The following is a 26670-nucleotide window of genomic DNA, read 5'->3' on the forward strand; positions in this document are numbered from 1 at the left end:
TTCCATTTTTTGCCAATATATAGATAGCATTGCCTCTCATGCTCATTATGCATCATTGATCCTTCATAATCAGCTACCCCTTGTCATTCTCTCATCCCGTTGCAACTATCTAGCACTCACACTCATGTGTAGAGCTATGTGCTAGGATGAAAATTGTAGCCGTGAAAATGCCATAAAACACATTAATGGCAACGTGCATAAAAATGCTAACTTCTAACCATACTTACTAACAATAGCTTTTGTGCGCAGTAGTTATTAGCTTCATAGTGAGCCTTTAGGACGTTATTAGATTTCAGGGATCCGGACCAAGAGCAGGCCTCATTGCGTATAGACTATGCTTCTTTTGTGGCCTATGTTGACAATCTCTCTCTCACCTTAAAAACAATTGTTAACCCTCAGAAGAACAAGATGGAAAATTGGGAAAATCAAAAGCGGAAGACAATTCAAAGGCAAGAAAAAGACGAAGGACAAAGACGCACTAAGAAAAATTTGAAGACACAAAGCACATGAAAAAAATTCTAAATATAAGAGGGAGGCGCACAAGAATAATCACACCTTAATATTTTTGGAAAAAGAGCGCAAGGCACATTGTAGTTTGTTTTATAAAAGAGCATTGGGCTCTCTCTTATGCAAGTTATAAAGAATAAGAGACACGTGTTAAGGCCATGCTAATAGGAAAGGAGGAAAAAAAGTGGAGAAATGGACAAAGGCCAGGACAAAGGCCAAACCAAAAAGGGGTTGGCCACCCAAGGAGGAGGTATGACATGTATAAAAGTCCAAAAGTGAATGAAGAAGCTCATTCTTGGTTTGTGGCCAAACTTGCTCTCTTGTTGTTTCTTGCTTCTTGCTTCATTCTTGTACAAGAGAGGGAGAGAGTGTGTGTGAGAGAGTGAGGGATCGTAAAGAAGTTCTTCTCCTCTCTCCATCTTCTCTTTCTTCTCTTCTCTTTTCTCGTGTGCATGGCTATGGAGCTTGAAGCTTGGATCTTGGAGGTGGAGCTTTCTTGAAAGCACATCTTGGATCATGGAGTTACCAAGAGATTCATGGGAGGATGCAACTCAATTAGATTCAAAGTTAAGCTCACTACACTTGTGTGTGAGAGAGTCCACACTTCTATGTGAGAGGGAGCATTAGCTCTTGTCTTGAAATGCTTGAAGTAATAAATGGTCCCTAGGTCTTGGTAGTACGCTCATAAGAGTGCCAACATTTTGGTTCCATTTTGCTGGGACCGATGGATTCAGGCTTCTCCAAATCGGGCAATAGAGGAGGGGTTTGTCTCTGAAATGGTACTCACTTTAAGTAGGAAGCAAGGGAGCAAGAAGAAATTTGATCTCTCTTGTGGATTAGTTTGGGTATAGGAAGTTCTGTGTGCTTTGGTTAGAGTAGGAGAAGTGTATTTTGGTTAGGTTTAAGACATTGAGGTTGGAGAATAAAGGAGAAAATAAGAAAAACAAATATTTCTGTGATAATAGGGAAAGGGGAGAAAAGAAGCTACCATATAGGAAGGAAAAAATAGGGATAGAGAAGAAATAGAGAGAAAGAAAATGTGAGAAAGGGGGAAGAGAGAGCTCATTTTGACACTAGAGAAAGAGAGATAAAGCTATTGAGAGGAGAGAGAGAGCCACAAGTTAAGAGGGTAGCAGCAACATCAATGCATGGTGTCATTGCATTTGTGTATTTTAGGTATACTTTGAGTCTTCCCTAATACTTACTAAATGATGTCAAAACTCTAGGTGAAGTAATAAGTAATGAGTTGAATTGTTTCAATGAAATTTTTGTCATTCAATATGTTTTTTTGTTGCTCAAACAGTGTCGCAGGTCACAGATGATGGAGTCTCCAACAGTCACTTGTATGGCCGAGTCACTTTAGTCCTCTCAGGTGTCTCAAGTCCTGGGGCTCAAACAACCCACTCGAGTGTCCCACTAGGACATTCAAACCAGTCTCACTCGAACTGGAACCAACTTTTGGGCCATGGATGGTGGACCACATGCCTCGGATGGTAGATTCAAACACTTGGATGGGCACTCCTTATCTGACTTTGAGTCTAACCACTCGAATTTGTGACTCCAGGACTCAGATAGACAAAGCTATTACTCAAACACGAGTTGTCCAAAACACAATTTTTTTAAATTTTGACCACTCTAGGACCTCTTAAGGCCAACATCTAGATGCCCAAGAATCGAGGTTGGAACTCAGACATGTACATGAGACCATAGAGTTGATTGTCATCAAAACTTTAACCTAACATTCCATAAGTGACTGAAATTACCAACCACCAACTTCTTACCCCATAGTAGAGACTTAATTTGATTGCCTTGGCTTATCACCCATCAAACCACCTATCAAAACCCATGAGGGACTCCAAATCAACTATTAGGAGTAATCTTAAGTCATGTGAAAGAGCTGCAATTGCATGAAATTGATAGGTGAACGTGTGGATGTGATTGATTTCATTGAAGGTTGCACCCGGCATCATAGACACTTAAGTGCATGTAAAAAGTGGAAAGCATGATTTCACATAGCTCACATTGAGTCGCACCATTCAAGCTGTAATTGTGTGTACACTTCCAGATTCATCTCTCTTGAAACACACTAAAGGGGATTAAGCTAAGAAACAAACCCACCAATAGAAGTGTAATCCTGGAAATCAAACATGAGTGACCCAAGACACTAGAGACAAATATCTAGGGAAGAGAGAACCATCAGACCATTGAGGGAACAAAGGACTAACCAAGATTAGAGACGCATCTTTAGCCAACCTAGTAAACCTCATAGAAATACTAGTGGATCAAGAGACAATCACCATGGCATGTACCGATTCGAGCAAGAACGACCTCGACCTTAACCTTGATCTTAACGTAGTAGGATATCTGAATGCATCAAGTGACTTATCAGAGAGTATAACCAATAGACAAGGATAACACTTCATTGAAGACCCACAAGCGATATCATAGCCAATGTTGAGGAGGAGACGAGGCTAGGAAGGATCACATTGCAATGCATAGCGAGCTATAACTAGGAGCAATAGGCTCAGAGGTCATATTAGGAGAGAAAACTCAATGAGATTCACAAAATCCTAGCCATGTCAGGTAGAAATAGAGTGGAAGGAAATACCAATAGAGAGAAAGCCTTATAAGTAGATCTTATATTGAGCAAGTTGCTCACTAAGCGATTTCTAGACAACATCAGTATTGAGCAAAGTGGAGTAGCTTTGATAGCATCATTGCTAGCTAGACTAAGAATCACCCCAAATACAAAGAGCCAAACAAAGATACCTATAGTTGCCAAGCAACTTGATAAATATGAAGCAGATAATGATTCCTATATCTTTGTCAAGCAGTTTTAGTAGGTGTATAAGGCTAACAATCTCATGGACCTTGCTCAACAGGCACAAGAATTTGGTCTTTGCATAGGAGACAAGGGACGGACTTGGTTTACTAGAGTAGATAATGTTGAATGCAATAATTTCAATGATCTAAAGGATCTCTTCATCAAGAGATTCTCAGAGGCAAGATACTCTGACAACCTCATCATTAAGCTAATAAATGCTAGTAAAAAAGATAAAGAAGACATATGAGACTATATCACTCATGTGAGGAGTCTCTACAAGAGGATACTTGTAGCTAAGTGACCCAATGAGAAAGTGGTCTCCACCATATTCATCAACAGGATTTGCAACAAAGAACTCTATCAAGCCTTATCGAGCAACTCAAACCTACAGAGGGATATGCTTGCAAGAGTCTTTGAGGAGACTATACAAGTGGATGGCTTACTCAAAGAGAGAGAGAGAGAGAGGCTCTTGGACTATGTAGCAAGAGAACAAAACATTTAGAAATTCCAAGAGAATCGTAATACTTAGGGAACGATCAATCCCTAGCAAGTAAGAATCAGGAAAGATTGTCGAGTAGACCCAAGCGATAGCTAATCTAAAGTTAGAGATGACTAGACTATAAGAGTCATTGTGAAGGTCAATGCAACCTCACATGCAGTGTGTGCATTATGGTGGAAACCACCTACCATCTAAGTGTCCCAATTCTAGGTCCCATTCCTTGTGCCAACGATTGTTGATGAAGATTTGGGCATGATGCTATGCATTCCCTTGCCAAGATGATTGACATACTAACAACCCTATGCATTCCCTATTGCCAAGATGATTGACATACTAACAACCCTATGCTCAGTCATACTCTCCAAAAGTTAGGTAGTCTAACTTTGAAAGAGGAGCCCTTTGACTTTACCTACACTTGGGATTCAAAGCCAGCTGCTTCAAGGATCAAGCTCAAGCTAACAGGAATCCTTAGACCACCATGACCTATAGTGACCCATCCACCAAGGGATGCTCCAATGCACTTTGTAGAGGAACCACTAGAGGAAGACTCATGTGTAAACCCTTATGTCTCTTATTATGAGGAAGGTAATCCCATACTAATGGCCTTACGGCTTTTTCTAGTCAGGGCTTTAGGAAAAGGGAGAGGTAGAGACCTAGGAGGAGATCACAACCATGAGCCCATAGCATGTTGGATGTGTGGCCATCTAGGCCATATCTCATCCCATTGCCCTCATAAGAAGCAAGTAAATAGAGAGAATGCTAACTTGAGGTGTCTTGAATGCAAAGTCACACACCTATTCACTAATTGCCCTAGGCTAAAACCCTTCATTAGTTTGGCAATCATGCCATTAGAGCTGCTCAAAATATTTTGTATCCAATCACCTAATAATAATGCCATATCCATCTCCATAAGTGTCATAACATGAGCCCAACCAAAGTAGGCCAATATTTTATTACTTCGACCTAGCGACCTAGATGTAGCCTCTTTAGGAAAGAAGAGTTGGCAAACGAGAAGACACATGACTAATGTAAAAATAGCACTCAAAATAGAGAGCGTGATCACTATCACAAAGGGAGAGCAGTTTGCTAATGCAAAAGCAGAAACATCTACTCCTAAGAGGAGGGAGAAGGGAAGTGCTAAGGTTGGAGAGTACCCTGACCCCAACTAGCAACTAAAGGCTGTGGATAAGGTCAATGAATGGATAAACTAAACACAAGCTCACTTACAAGATGCTAATCCTATTGAAGACAAGATCAATGAACTCTCAACCATGAGCCCAGTAGTCTCTCCTACCTACTTGAGAGTAGGAGAGGAAATATCACCACATGCATAGCTATATAGGTAGAACATGAATGCCATGAATAGATGAACTGCTCAAGAGCATTGGTAGCGAGCCCCTAAAGTAGAGGAGGGAAAGACAATTGGAAATTCTCTCACCACACTTATATCAACTCTTGTAACATTGCCACTACAAGAATTTCTCAGGAAAAACTCTACACTATGGCAAGTGTTGAAGCAATGGGTAGAATGAACCAATAGACATGAACTGCAAAACTTTTCCCTGACCATGATGCTATGATGCAAATACCAACCCTTATACTAAGCCTAATTTTTAAGTCCCCAAAAGTGAATGCCTTTCAGAAAGGCATTGAGACATACATAATGTTACATGTCCTTGCGCCAGGAGATACAACATGAAAGGGGGTAGTAGAGACAAGAGTAGGAGTTAGTGCTTAGCCATGCACTCCTACAAGCTTGGAAAAATCGACCTATAGAAACTGCACAATTCAATGTCACTCTAGCGAATGGGATGAAGGTTAGACCCTTTGGAGTCTTGAAGGATTGGCCTTTAAAGATAGCAAGAATTCAATTCTCCATGAACTTCATAGTCATGAAGGGAGTGAATTATGATATCCTCCTAGACAGACCTTGGATGAGAAATATTTGAGTGATAGAGGATTGGGATAATGGCTTGATATTCTTAGGCAATAGATCAAAAGAAATCTGAGTAGATATGGACACTTGGAAAATATCACCAGTGGACCTAGATACCAACTCAGCCATGTTGAAGGGTGAATCAAAGGCCATAAGCGATTATGAACCTCTAACTAAGTACATTCCTTATCCTGAGAATGAGCGCAACTAAATGCATGTGTTGGCAACCATTGATCCACCATTCTCAAATAATGAGGATGAATATAGGCAAGTTATAGACTAAACTAGCAAAACTGTTGAGATATTTGCAATCACACCTACTTTAGTCCCTTTGTGAGAAGCAGTGAGGGTTCAGGATCAAAATCCCATATGCACAGTAGGAGAAAGTGCCAGCGCTCAATTCCTATAAAGCATCGTACTTGCACTCTTTTTCTAATGCAATGATAGTACTCTTTTCTTTCCAGTAAAGTGTCATGTCACTGTCAATACACAAGATTGTGTTTATGAGTCCAAGTCTCAATCTTGGAACCTAATTTACTTGTGTAACAATTTGTCCTTGTCAAGTTCAATGTCTTCATGAGTTCCTTTTTTCTCTTTCAACCTCCATAGCTTCCGCATCTGCCATGCTCTAGATCCCACACATTTATACATGGTATCAGAGCCTAGTCAGGCATGGCATAACTCCCTTCTCTACTCTCTCAGTCTCTCTTAACCTCAGGTCAGCTCATGGTTCCATTTCTCACCTCCATCTCTACTTGACCTTCCTTGGCAGCCATAGCTAGACTGCACCCTCTCTACTTTTAACTCCTAGATCTCTCTCCACATGTCATATCTCACTGCAATTCCTTCTATGAACTTATTCCCCTACTCATAAAGCTTCTCTTCTCTATGGTACCTTAGTGCCTAACATCGGTAGGCAATAGCTCCAGCATTTCTCAAACTCTTAGTCACTGCCATAGCCTATTTCTGTGACCTGCAAGACATACCTTGATTGGAGTCCCTAGATCTCCCAATACAAAGCATATCTCCTCTTGCTCTCTTCTAGAGGATCATTCCTTTGGTCAAGGCGCTTCATCGTAGCACCAAAAACCACGACATTGGTCACTCTCTGCTCCGGCATTGACGAAATCGTGAAAATCTGTCAAAAACTGTGTCTGTTGCCATCGTCCGCTCTGTGCGCCTGAATTCGCCAGTGATCTGATCGATTAGCATAGGGATTTAATAGGTCTTGAATAGAGCTACATTTTTATAAAAAAACTTTTGAAAATGATCCACTATAGCTCCCACAATCAGCAAAAAATTAGGCTATCCCCAAAAACCCTAATGCAAAAGCCATAGCCAAAGCTTCAAAATTTTGACATTTTTCAGTGTTTCTCTCACTGAAGTTATCAACATTTATTTTAATCACTGAGCAATACTCTCTGAAGTTCATTACATTTTTGGAAGTGCCCGAGGACACTCAAAAGTTATTCACAAAACTCGTGAGAGAGAGCAGATCAATATCTATCAAGTGTCATTTGACACTAACACTACAAGGGAATGGGGCAATAGCGACGGCCATTTGCGACGCAAAAAGGCGGAGTCGCTAAAAGCGTCGCTATAGGCGTCGCTATTTGCGTCTCTATATGCGTCGCTATTTGCGTCGCTATTTGCGTCTCTATATGCGTCGCTATATAGAGACGCAAATAGCGACGCAAATAGCGACGCATATAGAGACGCAAATAGCGACGCAAATAGCGACGCATATAGAGACGCAAATAGCGACGCCTATAGCGACGCATATAGAGACGCAAATAGTGACGCTAATAGCGACGCAAATAGCGACGCCGTTCTGGGGAAAAATTTTCGAAAACCCGAGCGTAACATTCGTCGAGAGAACATTTGCGAGAAAGAATGAAAGAGAGAGCGAGAGAGCTTAAAGCTTTGCGAGGGAGAGAGAGAGAGAGAGAAAGGGAGCTCATCACCATGCCGCCGCCGCTATATATGAAGAAGAAAGAGAAGTGTGCAATGGAGAAGGGAGGGAAGGTGCAAAGAGAAGGTACAAAGGGTTTCATCTTCAAGCCTTTGAGGTAGGTACATTGCCTCTTCTTGTTTTATTTTTGTATTATCTTGTTTTCTTTTTTTGTTTTTCTTTGCAAAGAGATACATGGAAAGAGAGGGAGGGAGGAAAGAAGGGAGAAGAATGAAGGGAGAGAAAGAGAGAAAAAGGTAGAGAAATGAAATAAAGAGAAAGAGGAAGAGATAAATGAGAGATGAAGGGAGGGATAGAGGATGAGTGAGAGAAACAACGAGAGAGAGAGGGGGAAAAAACAAAGAGAGAGGAAACAAAGAAAGGGAAATAGAGAGAGGGGGAGATAAATAGAGAGAGGGAGAGGGAGAGGGGAGGGGGAGAGAAATAGAGAGAGGGAGAGGGAAGGAAGAGAGGAGGAGGACGTAGAAAAGAAGGGTGAGGTAAAGAGAGGAAGGAGAGTGAAAAGAAGAAAGAGAGAGAGGGAGAAAGAGAGATAGAGAGAAAAAATAGAGAGCGAGAGAGAGGGAGAGAGAAATAGGAAAACAATGAGAGAATGAGAGAGAAGGTTAATAAAGAAAAGTAAAGGGAGAGGGGGGAGAGAGAGATAAAGAGAGGTGGGGTGACATTTCTTTCAATATCTTTGTTTCTTAAGATTTTTATTTTCTATCTTTGATTGTCTTTGCAATGAGATGAGTTGAGTGAGAGTGGGGAGGGAAGGAGGGAGAGAAATAGAGAGAAGAAGGAAGGGGAAGGAAGAGAGAGATGGAGAGAAATAAAAAACAGGAGAGAGAGGGCCTTCATAAAAATTTGTCAAAACCCGAGCATGGCATTTTACAGGTTTGTAAACAAGCAAGAGAGAGAGAGAGAGAGAGAGAGAGAGAGAGAGAGAGAGGCCGTTCCCACTGCCACCATCCATGAAGAGGGAGGAGACAAGTGTAAAGGAGAAGGAAGGAACTCCCGAATAAGAAAAAAATGAGAGAAGTACGAAGGGATTCTTCTTCAAGCTTTGAGGTAAGTGCATTATCTATTCTCTCTTTGTTTTTCTCTTTTCTTTACTTGTCTCTTTCTTTTTGTTGATGAGTGTATTGAGAGAAGAAGTGAGATAGATCAACATGTACAAGGGAGATTGAGAGAGAGAGAGAGAGAGAGAGAGAGAGAGAGGTCGCTGCCACCGCCAATCCACCACAAAAAGAGAGGGGACAACTGCAAAGAAGAAGGAGGGAGCCCGTGAAGGAGAAGAAGAAGAAGGAGAGAAGCGCGAAGGGATTCTTCTTCAAGCTTTGAGGTAAGTGCATTATCTATTCTCTCTTTGTTTTTCTCTTTGAGATAAGTGCATTATCTATTCTCTCTTTGTTTTTCTCTTTGTACTTCAAGCTTTGAGGTAAGTGCATTATCTCTTCTCTCTTTGTTTTTCTCTTTTCTTTACGTCTCTCTTTCTTTTTGTTGATGAAGAGTATATAGAGAGAAGAAGTGAGAGAGATCAACATGCGCAAGGGAGATTGAGAGAGAGAGAGAGAGGTCGCTGCCACCACCAATCCACCACAAAAAGAGAGGGGACAACTGCAAAGAAGAAGGAGGGAACCCGTGAAGGAGAAGAAGACGAAGGAGAGTAGCGCGAAGGGATTCTTCTTCAAGCTTTGAGGTAAGTGCATTATCTATTCTCTCCTTGTTTTTCTCTTTTAGATAAGTGCATTATCTATTCTCTCCTTGTTTTTCTCTTTGTTCTTCAAGCTTTGAGATAAGTGCATTATCTCTTCTCTCTTTGTTTTTCTCTTTTCTTTACTTCTCTCTTTCTTTTTGTTGATGAAGAGTGTATAGAGAGAAGAAGTGAGAGAGATCAACATGCGCAAGGGAGATTGAGAGAGAGAGAGAGAGAGGTTGCTGCCACCACCAATCCACCACAAAAAGAGAGGGGACAACTGCAAAGAAGAAGGAGGGAACCCGTGAAGGAGAAGAAGAAGAAGGAGAGTAGCGCGAAGGGATTCTTCTTCAAGCTTTGAGGTAAGTGCATTATCTATTCTCTCTTAGTTTTTCTCTTTTCTTTACTTCTCTCTTTCTTTTTGTTGATGAAGAGTGTATAGAGAGAAAAAGTGAGAGAGATCAACGTACGCAAGGGAGATTGAGAGAGAGAGAGAGAGAGAGAGAGAAGTACTGCCACCGCCAATCCACCACAAAAATAGAGGGGACAACTGCAAAGAAGAATGAGGGAACCCGTGAAGGAGAAGAAGAAGAAGGAGAGAAGCGCGAAAGGATTCTTCTTCAAGCTTTGAGGTAAATGTATTATATATTCTCTCTTTGTTTTTCTCTTTTATTTACTTCTCTTTTTATTTTTGTTGCTGAATAGATGTATAGAGAGAAGAAGGGAGACAAATCAACACAAGGGAGATTGAGAGAGAGGGAGAGAGAGAGAGAAGCTGCCATTGCCACTACCATTGCCAGCACATCCACTAAAAGAGAGGGGACAACTACAAAGGAGAAGCCAACCTCTGTCTCTTCTCCATCTTGCCCTCCTCGAGCTTGCATGGCAGGCACCAAGCAAGCATGTCCCCGTTTCTTGGCCATGGAGAGGCCTCATGCCAAAGCCCGCCACCTGGAGTACAAGGTGGAGCCTCCTCTAGTGCAGCAACAGGTACTCCCCATAGAGCACAATGACCACTAGAGAAGAAGAGGAGATGGAAACCAAGCAGGCACAAGTGTGAGACAGCCCACCAGTAGGAAGGTAGACTGCTACAGCTATGACGATAGAAAGAAGAGCCTACATGATGTACTACGTGTACCTTCTATTACCAAGAATCTATTGTCGATTGGATAGATGGCAGAACAAAATTTGCAAGAATCTAGTGTCGGTTGGATAGATGATTTCAACTGATACACATGGCTGTACATTCGGAAGTACAAGGATGAGGTACTCGATGTCTTTAAGCAAATGGGTTTATAAAGAGAAATGCAAGTCAGATGGTTCGTTGGAAATGTATAAAGCCCGGCTCGTTACAAACGGATATGCACATCAATACAGCCTAGATTATGAGGAGACTTTCAGCTCGGTTGCTAAGATGGAAATGGTGAGAATAGTCATTGCATTAGTGGCTTCTAAGGGCTGAAAATTATGAAAAGTGGATGTCAAAAATGCATTCATGAATGGTGACTTGCTTAAAGAGGTATATATGGAGTAGCATGAGGGTTATGTACACAACCTGAGGTGTATATGGATACTAACTAGCAACCCCGTCTATCATGCTAGATCCAAACACATAGAGATTCATTACGATTTCATCAGAGAAATGATACTTGTAGGACAGATTGATCTACTTCATGTGAAGACACAAGACCAGGTAGCCGATATCTTCACCAAATCACTTGGTAAAGAGAAATTTGTTTGTTTCATGGATCTACTTGGAGTACAGTAACTAATCTGAGCTCAAGAAATGGAGTTTGAGAAGGGGGAGAATAAGCTGGAGTAAGCAGAAGATCAATGGGACTTATTCATACCTCAGGGTTCTGACTATAATGAAAGCTTGAAGTGAAGCTCTTTTTCTTGGGCCTAACGAGTGATAAAAAAGCTCCTTAATTAATACTTTTTTGAATTGATTATATCTAGCTTTTGTAATCACAATCTCTTTTTCTTCTCAGGCCTAAGCAAGTGATGAAAAAGCTCCTTGCGAAATACCTTTTCGAATTAATTATATCTTGCTTTTGCAATCAAAGGATTCAGTTTTTTTTTAATAATCTGATACACAATTTTTAGACATTAGACGTAGCTGACATTGGCAAATGAATTATGCAAGAATATTTAGTGCATATAGCTAGAAGGGTGGCAGGGCATACAGCCTTGCCACCTATTTTTTTCCCCCTCTGTAATCGTCGCTATTTGCGTCGCAAATTTACTCTGCAACCGTCGCTATATGCGTCGCTATTTGCGTCGCTATTTGCGTCGCTATATGCGTCGCTATTTGCGTCGCTAATTGGGTTAGTGACGCAATTAGCGACGCAAATAGCGACGCTAATAGCGACGCAAATAGCGACGCATCTAGCGACGCAAATAGCGACGCAAATAGCGACGAATCGATCGCGTCGCTAATAGCGACGCGAATAGCGATGACGGGGATAATTTTTTCCGTGACTAATTTCGTCGCTTTAAACGTCGCTATTGGGTCTATATGTTGTAGTGTAATATTCTTTTCTACTTCATCTACTCACTCATTCCAACACACTGAAAGTCCTGTCACTCAGATTTGAAGGTATCAACATCAAATAAAGAAGGGGAAGATTAGATTTGGATTTAAAAAGAGTAAAGGATTTTGCAGATTTGGAAAGACTCAAACATAGTGTTCATTGACACTCATTTAGTGCTTTTTAGCACTTGTGTCTCTCAACCAACTCTTCTCTGCTCAAATCTAATAATTCTGAAGTTGATTTGCTACTGTTCCTGTAAATTTAACATGGGCAAAGGCTCTCTAACTGCTCCCTTTAAAGGAGTTGGGTTTCACACCTGGCAGACATGCATCAAACTCATCTTGATGAAGAAGGGCCTCTGGGCCATTACCACTAGAAAAGAAAAGAAGCCACGTGATGCGGATTTTGCTGTCATTTGGCAAAAGAACGATGATAAGGCTCAGGCCATTATCAAACTGGAGCTAAACGACAGCTATATCCACCATGTGGATAACTGTGAGACCTCACAAGTTACATGGAAGAGACTTGACACCTTGTTCGGTGCACAGTCTAAATCATCAAAGTATGGTCTCCTGATTGAGTTTTTCAGGCTTGAAATGAAGTCCAACACATCACTTGCCACACATCTAAATTACATGGAAGGACTTCTAGCCCAAATTGCAGGAATCAACATTAAAATGGAAGAAGATGCTTGCATTGGTGTTCTACTTAAGAGTTTGCCTCCTGAATATAATAATGTATCAACAACTTTACTCAACATGCCAAATCCTGAACTTGTTGATATCCAGGCATCTTTGTTAGAGGAGGAAAAGAAGCTAAAAACTAAGGAAGAACCAAGTAACTCTAGAGATGAGCATGCATTATATGTTGGCAATAGGTACAAAGGCAAGAAGGATCAGCTCTTCTGTGACTTTTGCAAAAGGACCAAACACATCGAGAAGTTCTGCCACGCCAGAAAGAGGTCCCAAAAGGCCTATCTATTTGCAGTCAAAGAAGAAAAAGAAAATGGAGCAAAGGAAGAAGAAGACCACCAGGAGAAGGACAAACCTCATCAGTCCTTGTATTCAAATAGACTTTTTTAGTTTTGTATTTCCTAGCCCTAATGCCTCAAACATAAACTTGTAAACTCCTCAGTTATCCTTGTACTACAGCCTTTGTACACTTTGTGAGGTCCTTGCTACAGCCTCTGGATGTCCATCATGTTTATGGTACCCACATTTAGCCTTTTTCTGCGACAACCTCTAGTGTTTTGCCATGTTTATGGTGTGCCCACACTTTGCAGGTGTTACCTTCACTAAAGCCTCTATACATTTTGTACTTCTAGTTGTGATTGAGGAGGGGTGTTGAGATATTTGCAATCACACCTACTTTAGTCCCTCTGTGAGAAGCAGTGAGGGCTTAGGACCAGAGTCCCATATGCACAGTAGGAGAAAGTACCACCACTCAATTCCTATGAAGCATTGTACTTGCACTCTTTTTCTAATGCAATGATAGTACTCTTTTCTTTCCAGTAAAGTATCATGTCACTGTCAATACACAAGATTGTGTTTATGAGTCCAAGTCTCAATCTTGAAACCTAATTCACATGTGTAACTGTAACGTGTCCCCTAGAGTCATCCCGGACACGTCTTAGCAGTCCATCGGAAAGGATGTCTAGAAAGCTCCGCCCGGCACTCCCATGGAATGTTACGGGACTTGCGATCTAGGTCTTCCCGCGTCTGCCACGTAGCGGAAGTATCCTGGCCGTTCCCACTTAGGATCGACCTGAATTTGGGTTTGGTCATTAGCTAGCAGCAACTAGCGTCAGACCCGAGCGAACTACTTTACGCAGAAACGCCAGGTCCGAAGCAAAATCACGCTGCACTTGGTTCAAGGAGAATGGGAAACGAGAGGGATGCAAGGCTCGACCTCTCTGCCATAAGGCATAGTCCCATTCCGTTCCCCTAAGACAGCGTGAATCGGGTAATAGGTAATTCTAAGTCATCGTTCTCGTTATTTGTTCCGGCGATGATGATCATCCCTCTGTTCGTTGAATATTTTTGAGAAAAGTTCCCGGCTAACCGGGACCACCCATCCATAGGACAGACCCATGGTCCATCCTCCGCACTTTCCTCGGTTTGTTTTAGTTATGTAATTACCTACCACATTAATTTGACATATAACAAACAGCTTCTTTGATTAACCTTGTTAAGCACTGGTTCCTTCACGTAATCTTATCACAGGACATAGAGAAAACAATGTCAAACAACTTCTTTATTATCATTTTATCCTTTTATCTTTGAAATACAAGGAGTTCCGCCCGTAGGCTTGTCTATAATCCGCCCGAAGGCTATCCAGTAATCCACCAGGGATCACTATTCCAAGCTTCTGCCCGTAGACTAGTATGCGGGCCCCGAGATCCAATCCCGAGTCACGTTAGCCTCTTGTGCAGGACCCGGAAGGCGAGGGATTTACGGCCGGAGCCCCCCCTGGCACCCAAGCGTCCTCCTGCTCCAAGTAGAGCTCAACGGAAAGACCTCTCGCGGCGGGTTCGGTCCACGTTCCCGGCGCGGTCAACAACCCCCTTGGTTAGGGTCAGGCAGGCAGTCGGGGGTAACTAAAGCTGCCTCTCCCTTCAGGCCTTCAACCTGAAGCATTTATATATCTTTCATCCTTTAATTCCTTGAACAAACAATGCAAACAGTGCTTTCTAAACTGTTACAAGCACAATCAATTCCAGTGGACGTTTAGTTGGCAAACTGTTAAGGAGTGACTCCTTCTCTCCGAATGCATCCCGCATTCGATCCGGAATCAATTGCAACATGGCAAGATTCCTATCGTCTTTGGGTTAGGGTCATACCCTGTCAATACTTTTAGGTTTTGTTAATGGTAGATTCCGGCGACCATGTCGCTTTAGTTTATTGACTAATCATTTGCGTCCAAGCAAATACCTAGCTTCCCCTTAACTTGGCAAATTTTTCCTAATGAGGATAGAGCAAGAGGATGACTACCCTTTCCCCTTGCAAGTTAAACTTGCGCAAGAACTTGCCAACCTTATTCCAAGGAATGGCAAAACTTCTTACGATCAACCCGCAAGGCTAAGTGACGTTGCAACTTATTGCACAAGTGTTGCCTCCATTCCAAGAGATCATTTCGCCTAATGAATGGCGTATTCAGGTCACGGAATTAACTTCAGACGAGAAGCAGGGTTTAGGGTGTCTTTTTACCCAACCCATCCCTAATTTTACTAAATCGACAACAATTAGTCCTAGGGTTCCAACTCAATTCGAGTTTCATCATTTTGAACGCTTGGTCCTTAAGGTAGGAATCCTAGATTATTGTTTACATGAGCATCCAATTAACTCAACATTTTGGGAATGTGATTAGGACTATTGGGCTTGAAGGTTTCGACTTAGCGACAATTGGAAAACTTGGCCGAATCCTTAACTTGCTAATCCCTAGCTAGTGTTTGGGGTATCTATCGTATTGACTGATTCATGCGGATACGAAATCCTTTGTGGCTAGGTGATTTGGGTAATTCACTATGCTTGTCTCGTGACAAGGATGAATCCTTCCTAGAGATAATAAACTAGATCTAAAGAAGAAAAATGGCCTCGACTACCACAATACATGTAAACATGCGACTCACTCTATTATTGATAAGAAAAAAAACACATGATAAGTTGGATACCAACTTTCTTAAGACCTACTAGGCCTTACTTCAAATAATCATGTCTACTACCTTGTTATCTACACCTTAGAATCTCAGGCTTTGTTTAAATCCTGCAGCCTTTCCTACGGCAACACTTGATGAATGAATTTTTATGCACGATGGAAGTGCAACATGCAACCCTTACATAACTACAACGTAGTTAAATGAGATTATTGTAGAGGTAGTGTTGGTATATTCTTTCTTGCAAGCACATGCCACATGCCAATCCCTAGATTCAATTTTTGATATGCCATTATTACTTTTCGGATAACCTCCTACGGGTGTTAATAGCTTTTCCCCATGAACCATTACAATAAAGATTTTTCCTCAATTTCCTTTTTAATTCGGCTTGGTAAATTTAAACATGCATAGGTACCTTCTATTCCGTGAGAGTTATCATTCCTAATGCATTACTTTTGCGTAGAATCAAAAATCATAAAAACCTGGGTCTGTGGGCTCGGGGAGATATCCACTTGAATGCTTGGAGATGAACCTCCCGCAGCCGCGCCTTGCAACTTCTTGGGAGCCATAGTAGTCGTGGTTACGGACTCCTTTACTCTCGCTTTTCGAGACGGCTAGGAGATCGATATCTTCTCCTCGCTTGGGAATAGGAATTTCCCTAACCGGACTCAAAAACCGAGAAGTCGCATAGGATCAAGGCCTATGGCCTTAATCCTTAGAAGCTTCTTAAGAAGCTTCTAAGAAGCTTCTGGGACCTGCAGCAACGTCGAGGGGGGGGGGGGTACCAATGATTGGGAAGGGGTCGTGAAGAAGGCGAGGATGGCGGCGGACTGTGGCGGCTGGCGGACTGTGGCGGCCAGGCGGCTTCCTGCTCGGCGGCGATGGCAGCCCTGGTCTCCCTCCGTTCCCCAAACGGCGGAACAGCAGCGTCCCTTCTTCCCTCTCACAGCACCGTCGCTTCCTCCTCTCACGCTACTCCTCGTCCCTCAGACTTACTAGGGAGGGGGTTTTTATAGGCCTAGGGGGGGAAAGAGAAGGCCTCCACACACGTGGCCCCTTGCATGGGTTCCCCCCCTCCCATGCAGGCCACGACTCCTCCATGGCCCATCCCCCCACACTCCCTCTTCTCCAGCCATGCATCGGCTGGGGAAAAGGGATTAAAGTAAAAAAATTTGCTTTAATAATAACTATTTTGCCCCTCCCAAGAGGGTGTTTACGCGGGAATTTTGGTTTTGAACCCTCGGCTCGCTTTTGCCAATGCGAATGGTCTCGATTTCTCACGTGCAGGCTACACATTATACTGCCGGTAAATCCAATATGTGGGATAACCTTTTTACAAAGTTTACGCAGTGTGTGGAAAGTCAATGTTCACGGGCCGAAATATTACAGTAACAATTTGTAACATCATTATTTGGAGGGGAGTGAGCCTCGGAGCTATGATCACCAGGGAAGATAGCCTCTTCCAATGAGAATTGTGAGTACAAATCCAAGTAAGAGGTAAGCTCTGATTGCGACCCCAAAATACTTCGACCACGTAGGACCAGATGCACCAAGGGGGATCTCCTAGTCCACGTATACTACTACAAGAGGCTAAGGGAGAGAGAAGAAGACAATCGAAGTCTTCAAAAGCTGACCGACAAAAGAAACCCTAGGATTTTCCCAAGTGCTTCACAAAGTTTAAGAAAGGTGATCGAATAATGATGTTACTAGGAGCCAAACAAAAAGGGCAGGCAAGTAAGCCTATTGAAGGACCTAGCCAAAGTTAAGGAAGTCAACTTGGCTAAGAGAAGGGGATAAACCCATGTACATAGCACACAACCTAACCAAGGAGAAAGAGACTAATCTCATAAATCTCTTAAGGAAATTCTTTGATGTGTTTGCATGGCCCTTAGACAACAAGCTAAAAGGAATAGATCCAGTATGATGACTTAGAGTATTCCCATGACCCCCAATACAGTACTAGTTAAGCAGGGACCATATACACAATGAATCCTAAGCATGCATATGTAGTGAAAAAAGAGATTGATAAGCTACTAAATGCAAGATTCTTATGCGAGATAGAGCACATGGATTGGGTATCACCCATAGTGATAGCCATGAGAAATAATGGAAAGATTCAAGAGTGTGAAAACTATAAAAAGGTCAACGCAACTACAAAGAGAGACAACTACCCATTACCATATACTGAGCACATGCTAGAGAGACTTTTAAGAAAGGAATCCTACAATTTCCTAGATGTCTTCTCAGGCTATGAACAAGTGCAAGTTCATCTAGATGATTGGCACAAGATGGCATTCACCACCGAATGGGGATGTTTGCCTATATAGTCATGCCATTTGGGGTGACTAATACCCCTGCTACCTTCTAGCATCTCATTGTGCCATCTTCAAGGACATTCTCAAAAAATGTCAAGGAATAAGATACCCACCACAGACTCCTCAAAAGTCAAGGTAAATATAGACCTTCCTCCTCTAACTAAGTTTAAGGGAGTTTGATGCTTCTTAGTCCACACAAGGTACTACCTACGATTTGTGTTAAACTATGCATTGATTTTCGAAATCTTTCTACAAGCTATTGATAGTATTCGAGTGAACCAAAGAATATGAGAAAGCCTATGAAAGGCTTAAAGAGTCTCTAACTTTATCTCCTATCTTAAGAGTCCCAAGTTGGTCTCTTACCTTCCTTGTGCACATTGATGCATCAATGTTTTCCATGGGGGTAGTATTGTGCAAACCTGGCTTGATTATCCAATGAGCTTTACTAGCAAACAACTCACTAATACGGAAACAACAGAGAGCAAAGGATAAGCCATGGTATTTTCTCTAAAGAAGTTTAGACATTATCTTCTAGCAACACCCTTTATCTTCTTTGTGGATCATCAAGCATTACTTTATCTTGTGAACAAATCCTGCGTAATAGGACGCATTGCTTGATGGTTTCTTCTGCTCTTGGAATTTGACTTCATTGTGGTAGTACGCAAAGGCAAACATCATTCTATGGTAGATCATATATGTCACATACCCACAAGTGAAATGGCTACATAGGGCATCATTGATGACCTATTAGAGGCACATGTTTTTAGAATGTCCAGTGAATGTGACTTGTTTAGAGCAAACCTCACACCATAATGGGTGGATGATATATTCCACAACCTAGAGAATGGATTGTCTAAATGACCCATAGAAAGAGCTAGGTTAAAGAGAGTAATTTTGAAGTTCCAACCCTATCAATTGATTGTCGATAAATTATATTGGTTAGAAGAAGATGGACTTTTAAGGAGATGTGTCTATGAACATGAAATATAAAATTGCTAGAGAACATTTCAGTGGAGACACCATAACATCCAAGGTGCTCTAGTCTCAACTATGGTGGACTACACTATTCTATGAGATGGAGTTAGGTTTGTGAAGCACTATGATGAGAGCCAATAGACCAAAGTCCCTATTCATATGGGAAAAATGGAGTGGACCCCAATGATCGCACACCAACCATTTGAGAAATGGAAATTTGACTTCATTAGTCCAATCAATTTTCTGGCATAGTACTCACAAGCCAAGTACATCATTGTTGCCACCAAATATCTCATCAAGTAGGCAAAAGCTTAAGTACCTCCCAAAAATGATACTAGGACCATGATCGTTCCTTTGGGAGCAAATAATATTACAGTTTGGCTGTTCCCCCAAAGAGTTGGTTAGTGACCAAGGCACACACTTCATCAATGAAGTGATTGCTTGCTTATTATCCACCTTCTTCATAATCCATAGAAAATCCTCACTGTATTATCCTCAAGCTAACGGTCAAGCAAAATCCACGAACAAGATCTTAGTCAATGTTCTATTAACAAAAGTTGTCTCTACTTCATGCAATGATTGGGACAACAAGCTCATGGTAGCTTTATGGGCATATAGGACAGCCTATAAACTGGCTATAGGATATACCCCATTCAAATTGACCTATGGACAAAACAATTCTAGCAGTGGAGTATATTATTCCAATCTTGAGAATAGTAGTCCAAGAGAGATGGGAGAGCAAAGAAGCAAGGACAAATCATTTGGTAGAGTTAGAATGCCTATTCGAGACTTATCTCATTACAACCCATACCCTAATCTCTAAGAAGGTGCGACACAAGAGTTGGTTTAACAAGCACATCAAATAATGGGACTTCAAGTAAGGAGACCTAGTCTTGCTGTACTCTATTAAGGGACACAAGCAGAAGATGAAATTCAGTGGATTGAGACATTTCAAGATTTATAACATCAATAGAATAGACAATGTAGAACTCGAAACCTTAGAGGGGAGAGAGCATAGGATTTCTCAATGGAAGTTGCATCAAAAGTGTTAACCTCCATCACATCTACTCCATGAGACTCCAATGATAGAACCACCAATGAATGTGAGAGTTGTAACTATCACTAAAATAGAGGATGAGGATGAGAAAGTAGTAGCACAAGCCTACTTGCATATAACAATGACCACTCAAAAGATATACACCTTTGACACACTAATTGATGAGGGAGCTAACTATAATATCTTAACATATGACCACTAGACCATTATTAGTCAACCGCAATTGCAACCAACCAATGCAAAACTTAGCCCATTTGGGAGTTAGACCTATCCCTTCTTAGGGAAGTGCAAATAATGGTTTCTATCAAGAGACTCAGAGCCTACCCATAATCTTTTATATACTACCTACTAACAAACAAAGTCTACCATAATGTTGACTATGACTCATAGTGTATCCACCTTATTATAGGCAATTTTAGATTAGTAACAACTTTTAACAAGGATACCATAGCCACCCAAAAGACTATAGTGCCACAGGTAGTTAATCCTACTGCCAACCCTAAGGAGGGGGAGACTACACCACAACATACACCTATTGTGAAGTCTCACCAGCATCTAGAAACCACACCGAGAGCTATGGATTAAAGAATCAAAAGGATCAATAAGCATAGACTACAACCCCACAAAAGTCAATTAGGAACTCATAGTTTTCATGCCTTACACTATAGGCCTAAACGGAGAAGTTAGCACCCCTATGATACACATATGACTAGGCCACATTAGATCCCAAAAGCCCTTGCATGACCAAGATTATTATGAAGTAACAACTTGGTGTGGTTGTCTAAACTCACAAGTCCTAGGCTCTAAAAAATAATGCCTAAACATATAAATTAAAATAGGGTAAGAGAAAAGTCAAGAGGAAGGGTGCTTAGTCCATGAGTAGTCCAATGGTCTATTGAACAAAGCTTAATCAATCATCCATGATCTCCCACCTAATTACTCTAATGTGATCACCACTATACAATCCGATGACAAAGCATCAATTGAGATTCAAAGCCAATCAACTTCTCAAACCATGCTTACCAAACGTGATGAGAATCTGAAAGTAGAAACACCACCTAGTACCAACCTGTCCAGTCCAATTAGACAAAAGCCACCTCTAGTAGGCTTCAAGTTGTTGTTGCAACAACAATCATTCTATTTGGATGTGACTCCATGTCGACCATTTTTAACTCATACCAACTTTGGGCGTTCATTCGTGTTGGAGGTTATCCAAGAAAACCTTCCCTCAGTTCATGACCCTTTGGCGCAAGAAAGAGGCATTTCCTTGATATACCATCTTCTTCATGGTTCGTGACCTTCGAGAGTCTAACTGTGGCTCACACAATGGACATGCATGATAACCTGAGGTAAGCAAATCTGTCCCAACACCCCTATTTAGTGAACACAAACTTGAATGAGGTATGATAGATATAACCAATGAGAACACAACCCTTCTCATGCATGGTTCACATGAGAATGGCTCATATATTTGCAACTGTCGACCATTGTGATTGCTCATATCTTCCATGATAACCCCCTCTTCCCACAAAATATTAAGCTCATCGACTAATGGATAGAGGAAATAGACGTTTATATTCTTGACTTTGTAGCGACCAAGAATAAGTAAGCTAAGGATTTGGTGTCCTTTCTTTGATGGGATATTGTAGTTAACAAGGACTACATGCCACACACCATAAGAAGTTCAGCAGAGACCGAATGGGTTCACGCCCTCCATAGCAAGACTGAGCCAAAGATTCATTGGCTCTCGTGCAAAGCCTAGAAAGGTAGAGTCAATGTGGCTCTATGCTCATGAATCCATTGATATTCGTTGGACTCCATCTGTGGATCTATTCTACACATGCCATGTTGTCAAGCTCGCCATGCCCGACGTACAAAACATGTGGCGTATATGGGTGATACATGGAAAGTGTCTAAGAACTTTCTAAGGTATGGTTTTCCCTTGCAAGTCTTGTCGATACCTATGAGCACCACACTTTGAACATGTCTCCATGGTCCTGTACTCTCCTCAAAATAGCACGCAATTGTTGACAAATGTATGGATGTTGTTGTAGTCCATGCCAAGCTTTCATAAAATATATCATGCATCATCACGAGACTCAGGCATGGTATTTCGAAGTGGTAATATATGATACTTTAGCAACCTAAAAGTAAATCATAAAACTCCTTGAAAAAACACATTTTTTTAAAATAATGGTATGTAAAAGAAATCAATAAAGCGTACCTAGAATGTACCTGAACAACTCGGTCACTATCACATTGCTCCACCCGTATGTTGCTTGCACACTTAGGAGTGCAAGCACATCTACAGGTAAGATACTCGGCACGCACCCATCCTATAATGGTATGGATACTTTTTCTCTTAGTGGAACAAATGTCTCAGCATCCATGGGCCTCAATGCATTGATCATTGCCTCCATCTCAGACTCAAAGATTGGAGAAAAATCCAAAAGGCTACTTGTCTCCTCTGGTATTGACAGTATAGACTGGGTTATGCCTTCCAAGTGGTGGATTGGCTTAGGCACTCCATCCATCCCATGCCCACGAACTCTTCTAACAGGCCACAATAGGTGCATTCCTCCTTGGGATGAGACGTCACCTCCCTGAATAAATTTTATGACCACGTCTAATATTTTTGTATATGATATTCAATTAGTTTGTGAATATAAGGCATGATTGATACACATTTTTCTTAGCATTTGCTCAAAGCCTGAGATCACCTAATCAATTATCTCCAATTGGAACTCACTGAAGCATCATACGTGTTCTATAGACAAGCGACACTAGACACACTGATTAAGATACGCCTTGCGATCTTGAACATCACGACTATCATCGTTTTCCATTTTGTTTATGTTACAACAACCAACTTGTTTTTTTTCTCATTCTCTTTTTCTTTTTTAATAAGTTTGAGAAGGGATTTCTTCTATTATAACTCAATAAAATTAACGTCAAACTAAAACGTCTTAGTTTACAACACATAACAACTTTAGATACATGGAAATTAGATACATTAATAGATGGTTAACCATAGATTTCTTCAAAATAAACATTAAAAAACTTTTAAATTTTCTATCCACTATATCTACTTAAGGTTGGTTCTAATATAGGGAAGATGATCGGCATTGATAAAGCAATATATGCTATTCTATATCCAACACCTTTCATAATGTAGAAAGATCATAAAGTCAATCTAAGATGTACACAAATTGATTCCTTTTCATCCAAATTCTAGAGAGTGCATGGCCTTGCAAATCTAGAGACTATAGTCATATCTAGGTGCATATCTATATTTGTAACATGTCTATCCACCAAATGCTAATGGCACAAATTTATCGAGAGGTAATCAATATAAGTTCTGCTCAAAACTCCCTTGTAATAATCAAACTACATTATCTCAAACTACTTAAGTCTACCTTGTAGGGAAAGTTCCACCTCAAACCCACAAGGATCAATCTAAAGCAAGCCTTAATCGTTACTATAGTCTCCTTTCATGGTTATCTAATATTAGCTTAAGATAGCTACTTTGCTATCATCTCTCAAACTTAAGTAAAACATTGCATTGGTTTAAAGAGATGAGAAATGAGGGGAGTAATATGCATCAACCACTTTATTAATAAGGTATAATCTCAATTCAAGTCCCCCTAAGATAACATTTATTTGTGGATCTAGGATGACACACTAGGAAAGTTGACATTCGATCATTCCTAATTTGACCTAATCTAGCATTTTAGATTTTTAATGGACTTTGCTATCATCTCTCAAACTTGACTAGAACATTGCATTGGTTTAAAGAGAGTGAGAAATGAGGGAAGTAATATGCATCAACCACTTTAATAAGGTGTAGTCTCAACTTAGGTCTCCCTAAAATAACATTGATTGGTGGATCTAGGATGACACACTAGGATAGTTGACATTCGATCATTCCTAACTTGATCTAATCTAGCATTTCAAATTTTTAATTGAATTCTCTTGGCTAGCCAAGACCACTTTGCTGTATAAAAAATCCATGGGCAATTTAAACACTCCCTTCCCTCGAAGAGTAGCTTTAGTTTTCTAACTAACCTAATACAATTTATCCACCTCTCTTTGTGCTCTTCCTTTTATGTTGTCTCCCTCTTCTCTTTCTTTGTCTCTCTCTCTTTCTTTGTTGCCCCTCTCTTTATTTCTCTCCACCCCCTCGTGTTTTCTCTCATTCTCCTCTCACCCTCCCCCCTCTCACTCTCTTTCTTTGTTATCTTTCATGTTTATTCTCTCTTTCTTTCTCTCTCTCTCTCTCTCTCTCTCTCTCTCTCTCTCTCTCTCTTCCCTTTCCTTTCTTCTTCTTCTCTCTCTCTCTCTCTCTCTCTCTCATTTCCTCTCTTTCTCCCTCAATACACCTCATTCTCAAGAAAAACAAACAAAAGAAAAGAATAAAGAACAAGAACAAGCCAAGAGGAAGCGCAATGTACTCACCACAAAGGCCCAAGGATGGATTCTTTGTCTCCTCTTCGCCGACGGCCCCTCTTCTTCCTTTGTGCACTTCCTCCTCTTCTTCGCAAATGATGGCAATGGCGGTGAGAAGCTCTCCTTCTCTCTCTTTCTCTCTTCCTCTCCCTCTACCTCCCAAAGCCACGATCTCTTTTGCTCTCTCTTTCGCTATCTCTCAAACTCTTTGCGGAAAAATGCCACACTGAGGTTTCGTGCACTTTTTTTTCTCAGAGTATATTTTTTTTCTCAAACCAAATTACCCCATATCCTTGTAGTGGAAATGTATTTGCATATTTTCATACCTATGCTTGAAAGATGGAGTTCTTTGGGGTGGCTCAACTTGCTAAAGCCAGTATTTTGTATGAGTCAATGTATATGAATTAAAAGCCAGAGTTATTGAATTATACATGCAGGATGCTGATTGTGCTGACTGGGTAGCTTTTAGGAAGACACTTAGGGAAGAATTTTACATTGAAGACACCAATTTGATTACTTGAAAAACTTTCAAAGAGTGGGTTCTACAAGCTAATAAGGGTTTTATGGCTCTACAAATTTATTAACAGAATTTAAAAGTTGGTTTGAGCAGTTAGATCTTGCAGAATAGCAAGCTCTTGCAAGTCAAAAATTTGAATTGTTTCTACAAGTAGCAAATCCTGAGTTTGGAGAGAAGCTTGATGATTTGTTAGAGGATCAAACTACAGAGATAGGGCTTAAAATAGAGTGAAGACATGTTAAGGAAGCTGTTACTGCACTAGTGAAAATCATAGAAGAAGAGAAGGATTGCATGTATCTAGCTTGCCCACTATTACAAGCAAAAAAGTTTATATATCTATTAAGCTAGCCACATCGTGGCTAACCCTATGACTGCATCTACTCTTCCCAATGTTAGGGAGGAAGATATATTAGATGAATTAGTCAAAGGCATGAAGAATCTATAGTTGAAGGTTGCAAAATTGGATGAAAAAGGACAAGAGGAAAGTGAATGGGTAGCAGCCCCTAAACCAAGGAAAAGATTTATGTGGTGTGATAGTTTGCAGCATGAAAGGAAGGATTGTGCTGGTTATCAACAGCCTTGGTACGACAGCTCATCTTTTGGAAAGATGGCAATATCCATGCACAAGAAACAGGATTGCCTCTTGCTTCAGGTATGTAAAAGTTGTTAGAAGATATGACTGTCCAAAATTATTATGCGATTGTGCATGCTTCTACTTTTGGTCTATAGTTGGATAGAATGCTTGGCCAAGTGACGATTGGTGCGAAGGCTACAATATGGACACATGCTTTGTATGCAGTTGAAAAGAGAAAAGTTATTAATAGTAAAATATCTCATGTAGGGCAAGACATTTGTGACATAACTAGCTCGGAATCACCGGTAAATGCATATTATTCAGTGGATGTATATTTAGCAAAAGTACAAAATATGGATGTACTTGTGGAAGAGAAACAAAAGAGAGATGAAGAGAATACCATGATATCTAAGAGAGTGACAAGAAGAAGTGTGGATCAGCCTAAAGCTACAAATCAACCACCTCCCCAGCATGTTATGGAAGAGGTTGGGCAAGAGCAAAAACAAGATAGCAAGCAAGAGGACAAACAACTAGGATATAAGTTATAATCTGATATTGAGACAGCTACAGATACCTTGGAAGATCCTATAGTGGAAGAGTCAACCATTGCACATGTATATTTTCTTGATGCATCTTAAGAGGTTTATGAAGCTTATATTTTACCTAATGCAAGGACTGAAACGGAGATTAGTGAAGTGTTGGATGCACATGATTTGTAGGATATAGTTATCATTTCTAAGATAGTTCATGAGCTTGAGGATATGCCTTTATAGGATATTAGATGTAATTCTTTATAGGTGAAAATTGTTTCGGATGCTTTGTCAGAGGCCTAGTATTTTTGAACCATCCATACTAAGAACAGTAGCACTAATGACTAAGATGACATTGACTCTCTATATTAATAAGAAAGCCAAATGATGATGCATTCAATGTTTTTTCACACTCTGTCCATATAGTGGCACGATAGTGTGCCATCAAGACTTCCAAGTATGACCAAATATATGCGGTGCCAACTTCATTTAGAGTTTTAAGAGTGATAAGAAATTGACCATTAGAAGACAACATTATACTACATCCATACTTGAATAGGATATCAATAGAGAAAATCAACATTGTAAGCCAAATCAACTCAAGTGACCTCTTGACTAACATATTAACTTATATCACATATGTGAGCATTCCTC

The 26670-nt window shown here is 40.8% G+C and overlaps 1 protein-coding gene across 6 annotated transcripts in view; it reads left to right on the forward strand.

Annotated features, from left to right (window-relative positions):
- Positions 1-26670, forward strand: part of LOC148029998 (uncharacterized) — a 118883-nt gene that overhangs the window by 85863 nt on the left and 6350 nt on the right. For 2 of the 6 annotated variants that reach the window (XR_015692121.1, XR_015692119.1), the window contains exons 3-7: positions 7756-7835; positions 8615-9062; positions 9230-9419; positions 9587-9778; positions 9958-10048. The exons of 2 other annotated variants lie outside the window; for them this stretch is intronic. The gene's annotated coding sequence lies outside the window, so the exon portion shown is untranslated. The remainder of the gene's footprint in view (positions 1-7755; positions 7836-8614; positions 9063-9229; positions 9420-9586; positions 9779-9957; positions 10049-26670) is intronic. 2 more of the 6 variants (XR_015692120.1, XR_015692122.1) reach the window with 2 other exon arrangements.

Source organism: Lygodium microphyllum, chromosome 10, assembly GCF_053477565.2.
Source record: "Lygodium microphyllum isolate KBCC chromosome 10, Lygodium_microphyllum_v1.1.10, whole genome shotgun sequence".
NCBI classification, from domain to species: domain Eukaryota; kingdom Viridiplantae; phylum Streptophyta; class Polypodiopsida; order Schizaeales; family Lygodiaceae; genus Lygodium; species Lygodium microphyllum.